The sequence below is a fragment of the Lissotriton vulgaris genome, chromosome 2_1, assembly GCF_964263255.1.
Source record: "Lissotriton vulgaris chromosome 2_1, aLisVul1.2, whole genome shotgun sequence".
Taxonomy (NCBI): Eukaryota; Metazoa; Chordata; class Amphibia; order Caudata; family Salamandridae; genus Lissotriton; species Lissotriton vulgaris.
Window position 1 is genome coordinate 506,430,964 of NC_141687.1, and position 13,505 is coordinate 506,444,468.

A 13,505-nucleotide genomic window follows, 5' to 3' on the forward strand; every position below is an offset into this window, starting at 1 on the left:
TTCTATTATGCTGACTATAGGTGTCTCCCAAGCTGGGCATCGACCAATACCGGCCCTCCTCTATGCAGACGATGCAGTGCTTATGGCCCGCACCCCTTTGGGCCTACAGCGAGTACGCACCGAATTTGCTCAGTATATGCAGAACCTGGGTTTTAAAATCAAAATAACTAAAACATTTTCAATTAAATTTGGGAAAAGAGTTATAAAATGCCATGACATACTAATTGAGAGCACAATGATAATGCATACATCATCCTTTTCCTACTGAGGGATTTTATTCGACCAAGAGGGGAACTGGAGAAGTGCGGTGAATTCCAGAAGCTTTCAATTTGTTAATACTATCGCGCTGCTCTGCGTAATTTCTCTAGGAAGCGGAGTATCAAGCACCCAAGAGAGATGATGACCATTTATAAGGCCAAGCATAGGACCACTGGTTTGTATGGGTCTGAGCTGTGGGGCTACATTAATGTTGAGTCATTACAGTTAGTAGAAAATGCCTACCCAAGGAATCTTCTTGCCCTTCCGAAATGTTGCTCCGTGTTAGACCTGGCACCTTGGCGTGAGTCTCCCTCCCACTTTTTGCTGATGTGCCTCCGATGTTTTGCTGGTTTTCCGATACTCAGGGCACTGCGCCACGGCTGATCCGTGCCGCAGTGCAAGTGCTCCCTACTGTAAACTGTACATACGATTGGTATCCACGATTGGTACATTGGATTTACTGTTAGTCCCTAGTAAAGTGCACGAGAGTGCCGGGGCTTGTAGATGCCAATACTGCTGGTGGGCCTGCAGCGCTGGTTGCGCCACCCACCGAAGCAGCCGTAAAGATGTGTCTGGGAACTGCGACCGCAGAACCCGCGTGCGGTCTCGTACCGTCACGTTAGCTGGGCAAGTGTCCCCACTTGCCAGCACCGACCCTTCCCTTGACTACATATTAGTCACCCCTATGGTAGGCCTGCGGGCAGGGTGCGTTGTAGGAGCAAGGTAGGACAAGCCCTGATGTGCGTGGCATGTCCTAGTAGTGACTTACAACGAAGACCGTACTTCACTACTGAAGGCTACCGGCTCCATTAGGCCAGACTGAGCTGCGAGGATTATTACACCCTATAATCCCTGCAGGCTCAAGGAGCATGGTAGCGAGTCATGTTTAGTATGCCTGAACTCAGGATGATAAGATATTTCTTGTAGTCAAGTGTATTTTAATATCCTGGGTTTGCAAATGCTACTTTTAGAAAGTTAGCCTTTGCTTGCTTAACCATTTCAGCCGCCTCTGCTGGTATGTGTATCTGACTGTCTGGGATGTGTGAGTGACAGGGCTGGAGGGATGACAGGTGGTGAATGCGCAGATTACACCTTAGTGGGAGGTAGGAGTGCCTCTTGACTCGAACTGTCACTGTGCTCGGCCACCACAATGCTGGCTCCACCCTCCTGGGGAGCGGCGGATGACTCTGCCGGCACCTGGCCCAGGAAGGGCGAAGCCCCCATCAACAAGGTACTCTGGCCACCCCTGTCCGGACAATGCTGGCTCCACCTCCTGTGGGGCGTCTGATGCGCCTGCCCCTCACACTGAAAGCAGAAGCCGGAGTACACCCGCGGGGGTACTCCAGAACTGAGAGTGGCTATGCAAAGGCCCCCCTGGCCTGCGAGAACAAAAGAATTGGCCTATAAAAGAAGGAGCCCTGCTCCTTGAAAATTAGATCCGGTTTGGGCCACAGAAAGACTCTGCCCGACGAGAAGGACCGTGAGAGACAAGGAAGGGTGCTGACTCTTGCCTGTGTCTGGTGCCTTGCTGCTGAAGGAGAGGAAGACAATAAGACTACGAAAAGACTGTTGTGCTACTTGTGCCAAACTCTGCAAAGAGATCTCCAAGGGCTTGCAACTGAACTTGCCCCCTGACCAGCGTCCCAGGACCAGTGGACGCTACCCCCTTGGAAAGCGACTGCGGGTGCTGACCATCGCCGCAGCACTGACGGAGGAATCTCCTCTAAGGCATCACCATCCTCCCGACCACCGTGACCGGGGCCCAAGGCAACAGCGAAAGCAAAGTGAGGACCAGCCGCCGCTGGCCCGAACACCGTGACCGCAACTGCACCGGGAGCCCGAGAGCAAAGCGAAGGAGGACCCGTCCGGTCCGAGCTATCGAAGTGACGGCATAGCGAGCCATCACTCACCTGCAAAGACGGACAATTGCCCTACGAGAATCCGCAAGGTCGGTAAGCCTGCCCGACAGCCCAGCTGTGAGCCCACAGCTGCACCGACATTTGGCTGGGTACGTCCTGCACTTGGGGACCGTACTGCCACTTGTCACCACCGCACAGCCGCCGCCTCCAGGGTCGGAGCGGACGACGAGGAAGGGACCCTGCCGCCACAGAACACCGCTGCCCCGGACGACCAGTGACCTGCTCGGCCGAAGAGCCGCAACGATCAGCGACCCCGGGAAGGCAAAGCGACGTGGGACAGATCCCTTGGAAGCCGCCGGCTCCACAAGGAACTTTGAATAACACCGGCCTACGGGCCTCCAGAGAACTTCCATAAGAACTGTGGTAACTCGAATTAAGTAACCTGCAACCGTCTTCATAAAGTTATTGACTGTGTTCATAAGCCTGCTTAAAATCTATATAAAGATATATATTTTTACAAGAATACAGTCTGGTCTCGTTGTGTGGTGGGTTGGTTGTAAAGGTGTACTGTTGCAAGTGTTTAACCCTATGTGCCCCAAAGATTAGCCTACGACTGCTTAAGCCACACTACCTAGAGGGTAAGCAGAGGTTGTCTGGAAGGTAACCCTCAGCCCTGACGAGGAAGAGAGAGTCCCTGCTTGTCGCTAGTGTTACACTGCGCCAACTAGAGCCTCCCCCTTCCTACATTGGTGGCAGCGGTGGGATTTCGAATTTACACTTGCGATAGTTATACCTGAGCTTCTGACCACTACACAAGGATTACGGTACAGCTACTAAACCACAGGCTTTGCTTTTGGAATTTTGCCGAACGAAGATTCCGAGCGCAGAAACCATGCCGGGCACAAAGAGCCTGGATGGAGCGGAGTCCACGACCTCCGAGGTGTTGGAGATAGAATGGGACGCCGCAAAGCTGGACAAATACTCCAAGATGGAGCTGAAGTTTTTTTGTAGGAAACTGAAAGTTCCGCACGCTGGCTGCAAAAACAAGCCGGAGCTCTACAAGGCCCTGAAAGCCTGGGTGGAGTCCAGAAAGACCCCGGAGGAGCAAGACGTCCTCGCCGAGCAGAACGCAACGGAGGAGCAGAATGCGCTTGGGGATCTGATCGATCTGGAAAGGCAAGACAGCGAGCACAGCTTGGGTAAAGGCCTGTCGCCAGAGGAGCTGGCGGACAGGAAGGAAACCCGGAATCACGAAAGAAAGTTGGCAGAATTGAAAATCCAGCTGGAGCTGGAAACCAAAAGAATGGCGCTGGAAGAGCGAAAGCACCAGATGGATTATGAAATCAAGATGAGGGAGATAAGTCTCAAGGAGAGAGACTTGGATCGGCCTCCCTCTGGTGGCAGCACATCGCCAGTGCAGGTAGAGTCAAGAGTGCACATCCCGAAGGACGTAGTTAAGGAGTTCTTTAAGGGGGATGACATAGGACAGTGGTTTAGGGCATACGAGGTAGCCATGTCCTCCCACCGGGTCCCTGACAAGGATTGGGGAGCGGGGTTGTGGGGAAGGTTCCTTAGCGAAGGGAGAGATACCTTGCTAGATTTGCCCGTTGAGAATCAGAGATCCTATGCCCACATGAAAAAAGCTTTATTAAACAGGTACGGGCTTACCCCTGAAATGTATAGACAAAAGTTTAGGGGATGTACTAAGCGGCCTGGGAATACGTATGTGGAGTATGTGACTTACTTTTGCAGAGCACTGGATGGTTGGGTGAAAGGTAACAAAGTGAATGATTTTCAAGGTCTCTTTGATTTAATTGCATGGGAGCACTTGTCTGATCACTGTTTTCCTGAGTTACGCCAACACCTGATCGATAGCAAGCTGTCCAACCCGAGGAAGCTTGCTGAGGAGGCGGACCGCTGGCTCAGCACCAGGGTCCACAAGGGTCCCGTGGGAGATTCCGCCAAGAGTGGGCAGGGTCCCCAGCAGAAGAGTGGGGGGGACAAAGGGGGAAAACAGAAAGGGTTCCAAAAAGGCCCCCAAAGTAGTTCCCAAGGGAATCCGCAGCAGGGTTCTCAGCCTCCCCCACCTCCGAAGCAGAATGGGGCCCTGACAGGTAAACCTGTTCCGAAGGGGCCCTTCAATTGTTTCAAATGTGGCGAGCCTGGGCACATATCCAGTGACCCCAAGTGTCGCCTATTTGGAAAACCTGCACCCACTGGTGCTCCGCCCCGACAAGTGACTAGCGTTCACCTGGGAGAAGAAATGATGGTCCCGGGGGGTGGAGATCCCGTTCACATGACCCTGGTCTCGCTAGGAGACAGTGAGATGATCCCGACGAACTACCTGCCCTCTAACACTAAGAAGTATGGACAGGTGGTGATCATCAATGGTAAAGAAGCTGAGGCTCTTAGAGATACAGGAGCCAGTGTGACTGCAGTGAGGCAGCACCTGGTGTCTCAAGAGCAGGTTGTACCCCATGCCTACTGTAGGGTTATCAACGCTGATAATTCTGAGAGTCAGTGTCCGATGGCTCAAGTTCCCTTCGAGTGGGGGGGGGTCTCTGGTACTCTGCAGGTCTGTGTGAAAAAAACCATGCCTGTTGACTGTTTGCTAGGGAACGACTTGGAGCACTCCCCTTGGGAAAAGGTGAAGAAAGCGACTCACCTGCGGATGGTGGGTCTGCCTGACTGGGCGTGCGTGACCACCCGGTCAATGGCAGCCAGTAAGGGTGATCGAGAGGTCCTGGGGCCTGATGGAGAGGCCCAGGAACCGGCTTTAGGGAGAAGGCGCAGGGGGCGCGGGAAACCGGCCCCTGAAGTTCCTACGGTCCAGGAGGAGGCAGACCTTGAGGGGGATGCCCTGGAGCCTACAGGGGAACAGATCGCCGAACTGGGGGACCTGCCTGAGCTGACCCATTGGCAGCAAGAAGGAGGACCCTCCAGGGAGGAATTCTGCAGGGAGCAGAAAGAATGCCCTTCTCTCGTGGGTATGCGGCAGCAGGCTGCAGACCAGGCCAATGGTGTTCAGGCCAAAACACATTACGTGTACTGGGAGAACGACCTCCTGTATTCGGAGCCTAAGGCTGCTGAACCTGGGTCAGCCCGTGTGCTGGTGGTACCCCAGAAGTTCAGAGCCTTCCTACTGGGTCTGGCTCATGATGTGCCTTTAGCAGGACATCTAGGGATGGACAAGACCTATGACAGGCTTGTCACCCACTTCTACTGGCCCCAAATGCATAAAAGCTCAGACGCTTATTGCAGAACCTGTCCGACTTGCCAGGCAAGTGGGAAGACGGGAGGGAAGAACAAGGCTCCCCTCCAACCCTTCCCTGTGGTCGGTACGCCATTCCAGCGAGTGGGTATTGACATCGTTGGGCCTCTGGACCCCAAGACAGCCATGGGCAACAGGTTCATCCTGGTCTTGGTGGACCATGCCACCCGGTACCCTGAAGCCATCCCTCTGAGGACAGTGACGGCTCCCGTGGTGGGGCGTGCACTGATGGGAATTTTCTCACGAGTAGGATTCCCTCTAGAGGTGGTGAGCGACAGGGGGACCAATTTCATATCGAAATATATGAAGTCCCTTTGGCAGGAATGTGGCGCAACGTACAAGTTCACCACACCCTACCATCCCCAAGGTAACGGGTTGGTTGAAAGATTCAACCGAACCCTCAAAGGCATGATCATGGGCCTGGAAGGTCCGATGAGGCGTAAGTGGGACGTCCTCTTGCCATGCCTGCTGTTTGCATATCGCGAGGTACCACAGAAGTCCCTAGGGTTCAGCCCCTTTGAACTGCTGTACGGTCACCCCGTGAGAGGACCACTGAGTTTGGTAAAGGAAGGCTGGGAGCAATCTCCCAGGAAACCTCCCCAGAATGTATATAGCTACATGCTGGCCTTCAGGAACCAGACCAGGCGCTTCAGACAACTTGCCGAGGCAAATCTGGAAGCGAGCCAGGAAGAAATGAAGCGGTGGTACGATCAGAATGCCACTCTGGTCGAGCTTCAGCCTGGACAGGAGGTGTATGTCTTGGCCCCAGTGGAGCCCTGTGCCCTTCAAGATAAGTGGACAGGACCATTTGAGGTTGTGGAGCGCAAGAGCCCCGTGACATACTTGGTGGACATGAAGACGCCCAGGAACCCTTTGCGGGTCCTACATGTCAACCGCCTCAAGCCCCACTTGCGAAGGTCCGAAGTGGGCATGTTGTTGGCAACCGATGACGGAATGGAGGAGGAGTCAGAGCCTCTTCCTGACCTCTTGGTGGCCTGTGAGAAGGATGGGTCTGTGGATGGAGTTAACCTCTCACCCTCCCTGACCGCCGAACAACAGGAGGACTGCCGCCAGTTGCTGGGACAGTTTCTAGACCTGTTCTCCCTGGTTCCGAGTGTCACGGATTGGTGCGTCCATGATGTGGACACTGGAGACAGCTTACCGGTGAAGCACAAGGCTTACCGGGTAACTGACAGGGTCCGGGCCTGCATCAAGGAGGAGGTCTCCAAGATGCTTGCCCTCGGGGTGGTTGAGTCTTCCAGCAGTCCTTGGTCCAGCCCCGTGGTCTTGGTTCCGAAGGCTGCTGCGCCGGGAGCCACACCCGAACTCCGGTTCTGTGTGGACTACAGAGGACTGTAATGGCAGAGTTTTTGGCTTTATTTAGCAGTGATATAGATCATTAGTCTTGCTCGCATCTAGTATAGGTATTCTTAGCCTGTGTTGGCCCTTTTAAGCCCTTTTTCCAGACCTAGAAGAGGATAGCTGCTTAATATGCCTTTATTCTTGACTTTAACCTGTCTATTGCCTATTGGCTTTGACATATTAGACACATTGGTATGGTTTATGTAGGTATTCTGACAGAGCTCAGGAGCATTTCACCCCTTTTCAGGCCTACAGGCCTAGAGCTAGAGAGACTCCATCTTGATGGAAGCAGAGAGGCTTTTCAGGGCAAAGGCGAAGTTTATAGTTAAGGCTGTTTTTCACTTGGAGAGAACCGGTCTGGGCCAGCCCTTATCGGTAGGCTGTATTATTCTCTGTGTAGAAGACACAACAAAAGGCCGGCCGGCTGGGTGTGTGTCCTTGATGCGAGGTGATGCAGAGACCTGGTAGGCGGCGGGCTGATGGCTGGAACTTTCCATGAGGAAACAGCATTCTATATTTGTGAAGTGCAGAGGCGGAGTTAGTCAGTCAAGCAGGAAGCAGTCGAGGAGAGAGTCAAGCAGAGGGTCAGTCCAGCAGAGAGTCGAGCAGTGGAGTGGAGTTGGCAGAGAGAGAGAGAGGGTTCAAGCTGGAGAAGAGCTGAGTTGAATAGTGAGCTGGAACTGAAGGAAGCAGTCAGAAGCAGTTGCTTATCAGGAGGAGGTGTGAATAGCTGGAGTCTGAAGTAATGCCTTTTAGAAGAGATAGAGGAGAGCTCGTGGACTAACCTATGGAAGCAGATGGAGTTAATTGGACATTGGCGCAGAGACAGAGTGAATAAGCTAGTGGAATGAACGGTGATCAGAGCGGCAGGAACCATTAAGATTGAAGACGGAAGGTGGAGAGACAGTTCGTGTGAGGGAGAGGAGTCCAGAGACAGAGTGATCAGCGCAGAGGTGTACCCAAGAGTGCAGGAGAGAGAGAGAGTCTGAGATGAGCCAAGGCACAGACGAGAGAGGAACCCAGATGACAGCTAGAACAAGACTTCACACTAATCAGGTGATATTGTTTTCATCACATTAGCTACACTTACACTTTATGTCTAATCTTTTCCCTTTCAGCGGAGTGTTCCTGTTATGTGTAATCCTTCTCTTTCAAGCGGTGTGTTCTACCTATAGCCTTTGTTGATATGTGTAAATGTTTATATTGTTATAATAAAATAACCCCAGTTTATAACAAACTGGTGTGTAGCCCCTATTCTTGTTCACTGAAGGTAAATGTACCTCCTAGGTGAGTACTAGGTATGTGAATGGATGAGTAATCCCAATCAGGTAAGTGGTGATCACATAAATAGGGAGTGAGTGGACCTTTGATGCCAAGAGCAGGGAGTACACTATATAATCTGGAACTATATTCAAAGTCATTATTGTAGTTTCATCCCGAGTAGACAACTGAGATATTAATATTATTGTAGTAGCAGACCCTTAGTGAAGAGACTTCCCAATATATATATATATATATATGTATAGGTGTTCATAGGAATGTGGTCGTCGTTGATATGCGGCGTTAATGAGAACACTGGGTGGGAGACCAGTGCCGATACCCACTGGATTGTGGCTTGAATAAGTGAGAACGCCAGGGAGGATACTGGCGCTTAGTTTCGCCAGATTGCGAACAGTTTGGAAAAGGGAGCATTGGGTTCTGCAGGCCCGTGTGTAGTCGCACCGGATTGTGCGCAATATCTGCCCTAGGGTAGACCGGTCTGGGTCAGGGTGGCCGCGAGACCAACTGATGTGAATAAGTGTGGTGTAGGGTATGGATATCCCTAGTAATCAGTGAGTATTCTTAGTATCCCTATAGATTTAGTGGTGTTTTTAATAATATGAGCTTGTATATTGCGAGTTCCCCATCCTCAGGTAGGTACCAGGTGCCTGGATAGAGGAGTCCTGGGGAGGGAAGGTGAGTACGTTCTGGCTGGGTTGGAGGGGCCCCTGGGGGCTGATCCCACCTACTCAGAAAATCCAGCCATTACATCTGGCGTAGTCGTCTGCTTACGAAGCCTGTGTGCCTGGCCATGTGCTTGGATAGTTTCCCATGTGTTGTGTGGGAGTGCCCTGAGCGCCAGACATAACATCTGGCGTAGTCGAACAGTTTACGAAACCTGTGTGCCTGGCCATGTGCTTAGATTGTTTCCCATGTGTTCTGAGGGAGTGCCCTGAACGCTGGTTCCATCTGGCGTAATGTTGCAGTTTATGTAGCCTGTGTGATCTATGGGCTTGAACAGTTGCAGCGTGAGGAGAGTGCATTACATCATGGCATTTGGTTTATTCAGGGTGGAAGGAATGGTTTTCATCTTGGTGTTTAAACTGTCAGAGTTGAAGGATGGCATTACATGAGAAAGCCAGTTACATCTTTGTGATGGTCCAATTGTATAAATGTGTGTAAAAAAAATGCTTTTAAATTGCCCATTCAATTGCTTGCTGCATCTGCTTATGCTGTGCAATGTGAAATGTGTTCATTGTTCTATGATCTGTGGAGTTCTTTGAATATAGCTCCTTGTAAATATGACTTGTGAATAGCGCCATATTATTGTGGCTTGTGAGGTGCATGTTCTCATGTTGATCTGCTGTGTTCCTTGTGCATTGCGCCTTGGAAATGTTGTTTGTGAAAAGCTTGTCTTGTAAATATGACTTGTGAATAGCGCCATATTATTGTGGCTTGTGAGGTGCATGTTCTCATGTTGATCTGTTGTGTTCCTTGTGCATTGCGCCTTGGAAATGTTGTTTGTGAAAGGCTTGTCTTGTAAATATGGCTTGTGAATAGCGCCATGTGGTCATGGCTTGGACAGGGCATGTTATCATTACGTTTGGCAGGAGAGAGCTGGATCTCTCTCGGGTGCTTGGGGATAACGTTTTTGAAAATATGTGTACGTGTCATCTGTAAACGTGAAGAAATGTGCTAATGATTTTCCCATGTATAAACGGACGTTGGGAAATGATTCTGCTTGAGCTGCCAAAGGGTTAATATCTTGAGTTGAGATGGCAGTCTTTATTTTTTACATGCTGTCAACATGCATGGTTATCTGACCTGACTATAAAAGTCAGTGAATTATTTTAAGGATTATTTGATGGTTTGATTTTCACTTTTTGTTTGGTTCCTTGGTCTGCCTACGTGCTTTGTCAGTTTCTTGACGGGAAGGTAACATCTTGTGTTTTGAGAAGGGTTCTGTTCATTTCACATTCCTTTTGAAATGCGTCTACGAATTTGTGTGGGTTCACCTTGGAACTGATGTGGTTATAAATCAACCTTACGGAGAAAGCTGTGTTCTTTTAAAATGAGTGAAATGTTAAATAAATGGCCCGTTAGAGTGCACGCTACGAGCTGTTTTCATTAATTATTTCTGTGAGGGGTTTCCATCTAGACAGGAATGTGCTGGTTGCAATAATGACGGGTTCAGTATAATGAATCTTGCCCGATAGTGCATGGTGACATGTGCTTTTAATTAGTGAAAGGCAACCATGTGTCTTTGAAAGAAAAATGTTAAAATGTAACATTATTATTTTCCCAAATGTAAATTAAAATGTATGCTTTTAACTTAAATACAATCTTGAAATGTATCTGCATTTTATGTTGTTTTACAAATTATTTCTCTTTGACAAATGGACCATGTTAATTCGTTTTTTCTCAAATGCAGAATGTATAATTTTGTGTGCCAAAGGTAGTTGCCCCTTTCTAAATAAATGCCCATATTTTAAGTGTCTTGCCTTTAGCTGAATTAGTTGGACTAACGTCTTTTTAAAAAAAAAACTGGAGCTTTTTTAATTGGCAGTACACTGTAACAGAATTGTTTTTTTTTTGTTTGTTAAATTCGAGCTTCCGTTAGTTAGAAAATAAGGCATGAGAAATTTGTTTTTCGACCTTGGCAGACCAGCTGGTTTGTGCCTTCATTCTGCAAGTTTCGATCACGTCCCAGTTTGTTATGATTGGCTACAGTTCAATTTTCTTCCGCGGACGGCTTGTTTATTTAAGGGCGGGGTGACCTGGCTCTTCCCTTGGAGTTAGTTAGTCGTGATGGGCCTGGGCGGGCTTCTCTGACCAAGGAAATGGGAGGCTTGCAGTGCCCTGCTGATGCTGTGAGCTCATCATCTGGCGGTAATCCAAATTTTTTCACACTGTAGCCTGGCTCCTGCTCTGAAGGGTGGGACTGGTTTAGTAAGGATTAGGGTATGTTAGGCCCTGCAAAAATTTATTAAAAGTTAAATTTTGAATGTTTTTAATTAATTAGGATATTTTCTTTTCAATAATGAAAGGCACCCGGGGTGCTTTTTAAATGGAAAATTTTATTTTACAAGAATAATGATACTTGTTCTCTTGTTCCTAGGTTGCTGGGATGTGGTGCGTGCGTGCGTCTGCCCACTCCCCTCCCACTCCCTTTATTGTTTTAGCTTTTTACTTTCATGTTTTTATTTTAGTTTATTATTTTTGGATGATGGAACCAGACCAGACCAGACCAGACCGGAAGGGTGATGGATGGCCGCATTGGAGGAAGTGTCCGGATACCGAGGATGCAGGGTGGTGGCCTACACTGAAGAATTTGGACATTATGGCTTGGCCTGCAATTTTTTTTTTTCTCTTGACATCACTACGAGCAGGCCCCACTTGTAAAAAAAAAAAAAAACTAAAACATGTTTTATTTGTAACAGTATTATAAAAGAATGTGATGCATGATCCCTTGGACAAGCAGGTCCCACTTTTAAAGCAAAAAAACATGTCACCTATTATAGTTTTTCTGTTTTCTTCAAAACAGTTTTTGCCAATGAAGGACTTTTTTGAATGCCGGTGCCCACATGTGTTTTTACTGTTACACCTGCTATCCTGTACAAATGGGGTTATAGTTTTTACTGTTCTTACATTTTCACCTTGATTGATCAAAGGGTGGTTACCTTAAAATTTGGATTGTTCTGGGTGGTGTGTCTCTTAGTATGATTATGTATTAATGTTTGCCCAAACCTTGACACAGTTTGTCATGTTTATTTCTCAGATTTCACTTTAAATTGACAAATGTCAGCAGGTAGGCCTCATTTAGGCCTATTGTTATTTTCATCCCACAAACAAGCCCCTACACCAATAGTTTCATGAGTCATCATTAGCTTAAGTTGCCTATAGTACGTAGGGCTCATTTAGGCCCTTTCTTGTTTTCTCATTAGAAGTTGAAACACATTTAGTTCTTAAGTTGACAATAGTAGGTAGGCCTCATTTAGCCTTAAGTTGTCCGAAGTAGGCCCCATTTAGGCCCCTTGCTGTTTTCATTCAACACATAAGTCCCTACATCACTAGATTTCACCAGTTATCATTAGAAGTTGAGGCAGATTTAGTTTGAGGATGCTTTGGTTAGTTTCTGTTGTTATCAGATATGTTACAGCATTCAGGTCAAGGGTGCTTTGATTTGTTTTTAGGTTTCTATTCCCTACAATTGAGTTTCAGGTGGAATTTTCTTAAGTTGTCATTCTTTTTAGGGAGTTTTTTAGGTTTTGATTTGTTGATAGATTGTGTTGATGTTTGTTTATCTAGATGTTATTGTTTGTAAGATGTTCGCAAGATAAGGATCTAAGGGTGGATGGCAGAGATATTTAGCAGTGATATAGATCTTAATCTTGCTCACATCTAGGATAGGTATTCTTAGCCTATGTTGGATAGATTATGTTGATGTTTGTTTAGATGGTTGTTGTTGTTTATAAGATGCTCGCAAGATAAGGATCTAGGGTGCAATGTAATGGCAGAGTTTTTGGCTTTATTTAGCAGTGATATAGATCATTAGTTTTGCTCGCATCTAGTATAGGTATTCTTAGCCTGTGTTGGCCCTTTTAAGCCCTTTTTCCAGACCTAGAAGAGGATAGCTGCTTAATATGCCTTTATTCTTGACTTTAACCTGTCTATTGCCTATTGGCTTTGACATATTAGACACATTGGTATGGTTTATGTAGGTATTCTGACAGAGCTCAGGAGCATTTCACCCCTTTTCAGGCCTACAGGCCTAGAGCTAGAGAGACTCCATCTTGATGGAAGCAGAGAGGCTTTTCAGGGCAAAGGCGAAGTTTATAGTTAAGGCTGTTTTTCACTTGGAGAGAACCGGTCTGGGCCAGCCCTTATCGGTAGGCTGTATTATTCTCTGTGTAGAAGACACAACAAAAGTCCGGCCGGCTGGGTTTGTGTCCTTGATGCGAGGTGATGCAGAGACCTGGTAGGCGGCGGGCTGATGGCTGGAACTTTCCATGAGGAAACAGCATTCTATATTTGTGAAGTGCAGAGGCGGAGTTAGTCAGTCAAGCAGGAAGCAGTCGAGGAGAGAGTCAAGCAGAGGGTCAGTCCAGCAGAGAGTCGAGCAGTGGAGTGGAGTTGGCAGAGAGAGAGAGAGGGTTCAAGCTGGAGAAGAGCTGAGTTGAATAGTGAGCTGGAACTGAAGGAAGCAGTCAGAAGCAGTTGCTTATCAGGAGGAGGTGTGAATAGCTGGAGTCTGAAGTAATGCCTTTTAGAAGAGATAGAGGAGAGCTCGTGGACTAACCTATGGAAGCAGATGGAGTTAATTGGACATTGGCGCAGAGACAGAGTGAATAAGCTAGTGGAATGAACGGTGATCAGAGCGGCAGGAACCATTAAGATTGAAGACGGAAGGTGGAGAGACAGTTCGTGTGAGGGAGAGGAGTCCAGAGACAGAGTGATCAGCGCAGAGGTGTACCCAAGAGTGCAGGAGAGAGAGA

General features: G+C 48.3%; 1 protein-coding gene across 4 annotated transcripts in view; it reads right to left on the reverse strand.

Moving 5' to 3' along the window:
- The window catches only part of HECW2 (HECT, C2 and WW domain containing E3 ubiquitin protein ligase 2), a 1,269,905-nt gene that overhangs the window by 357,664 nt on the left and 898,736 nt on the right, over positions 1-13,505 (reverse strand). The gene's annotated exons all lie outside the window — the stretch shown is intronic.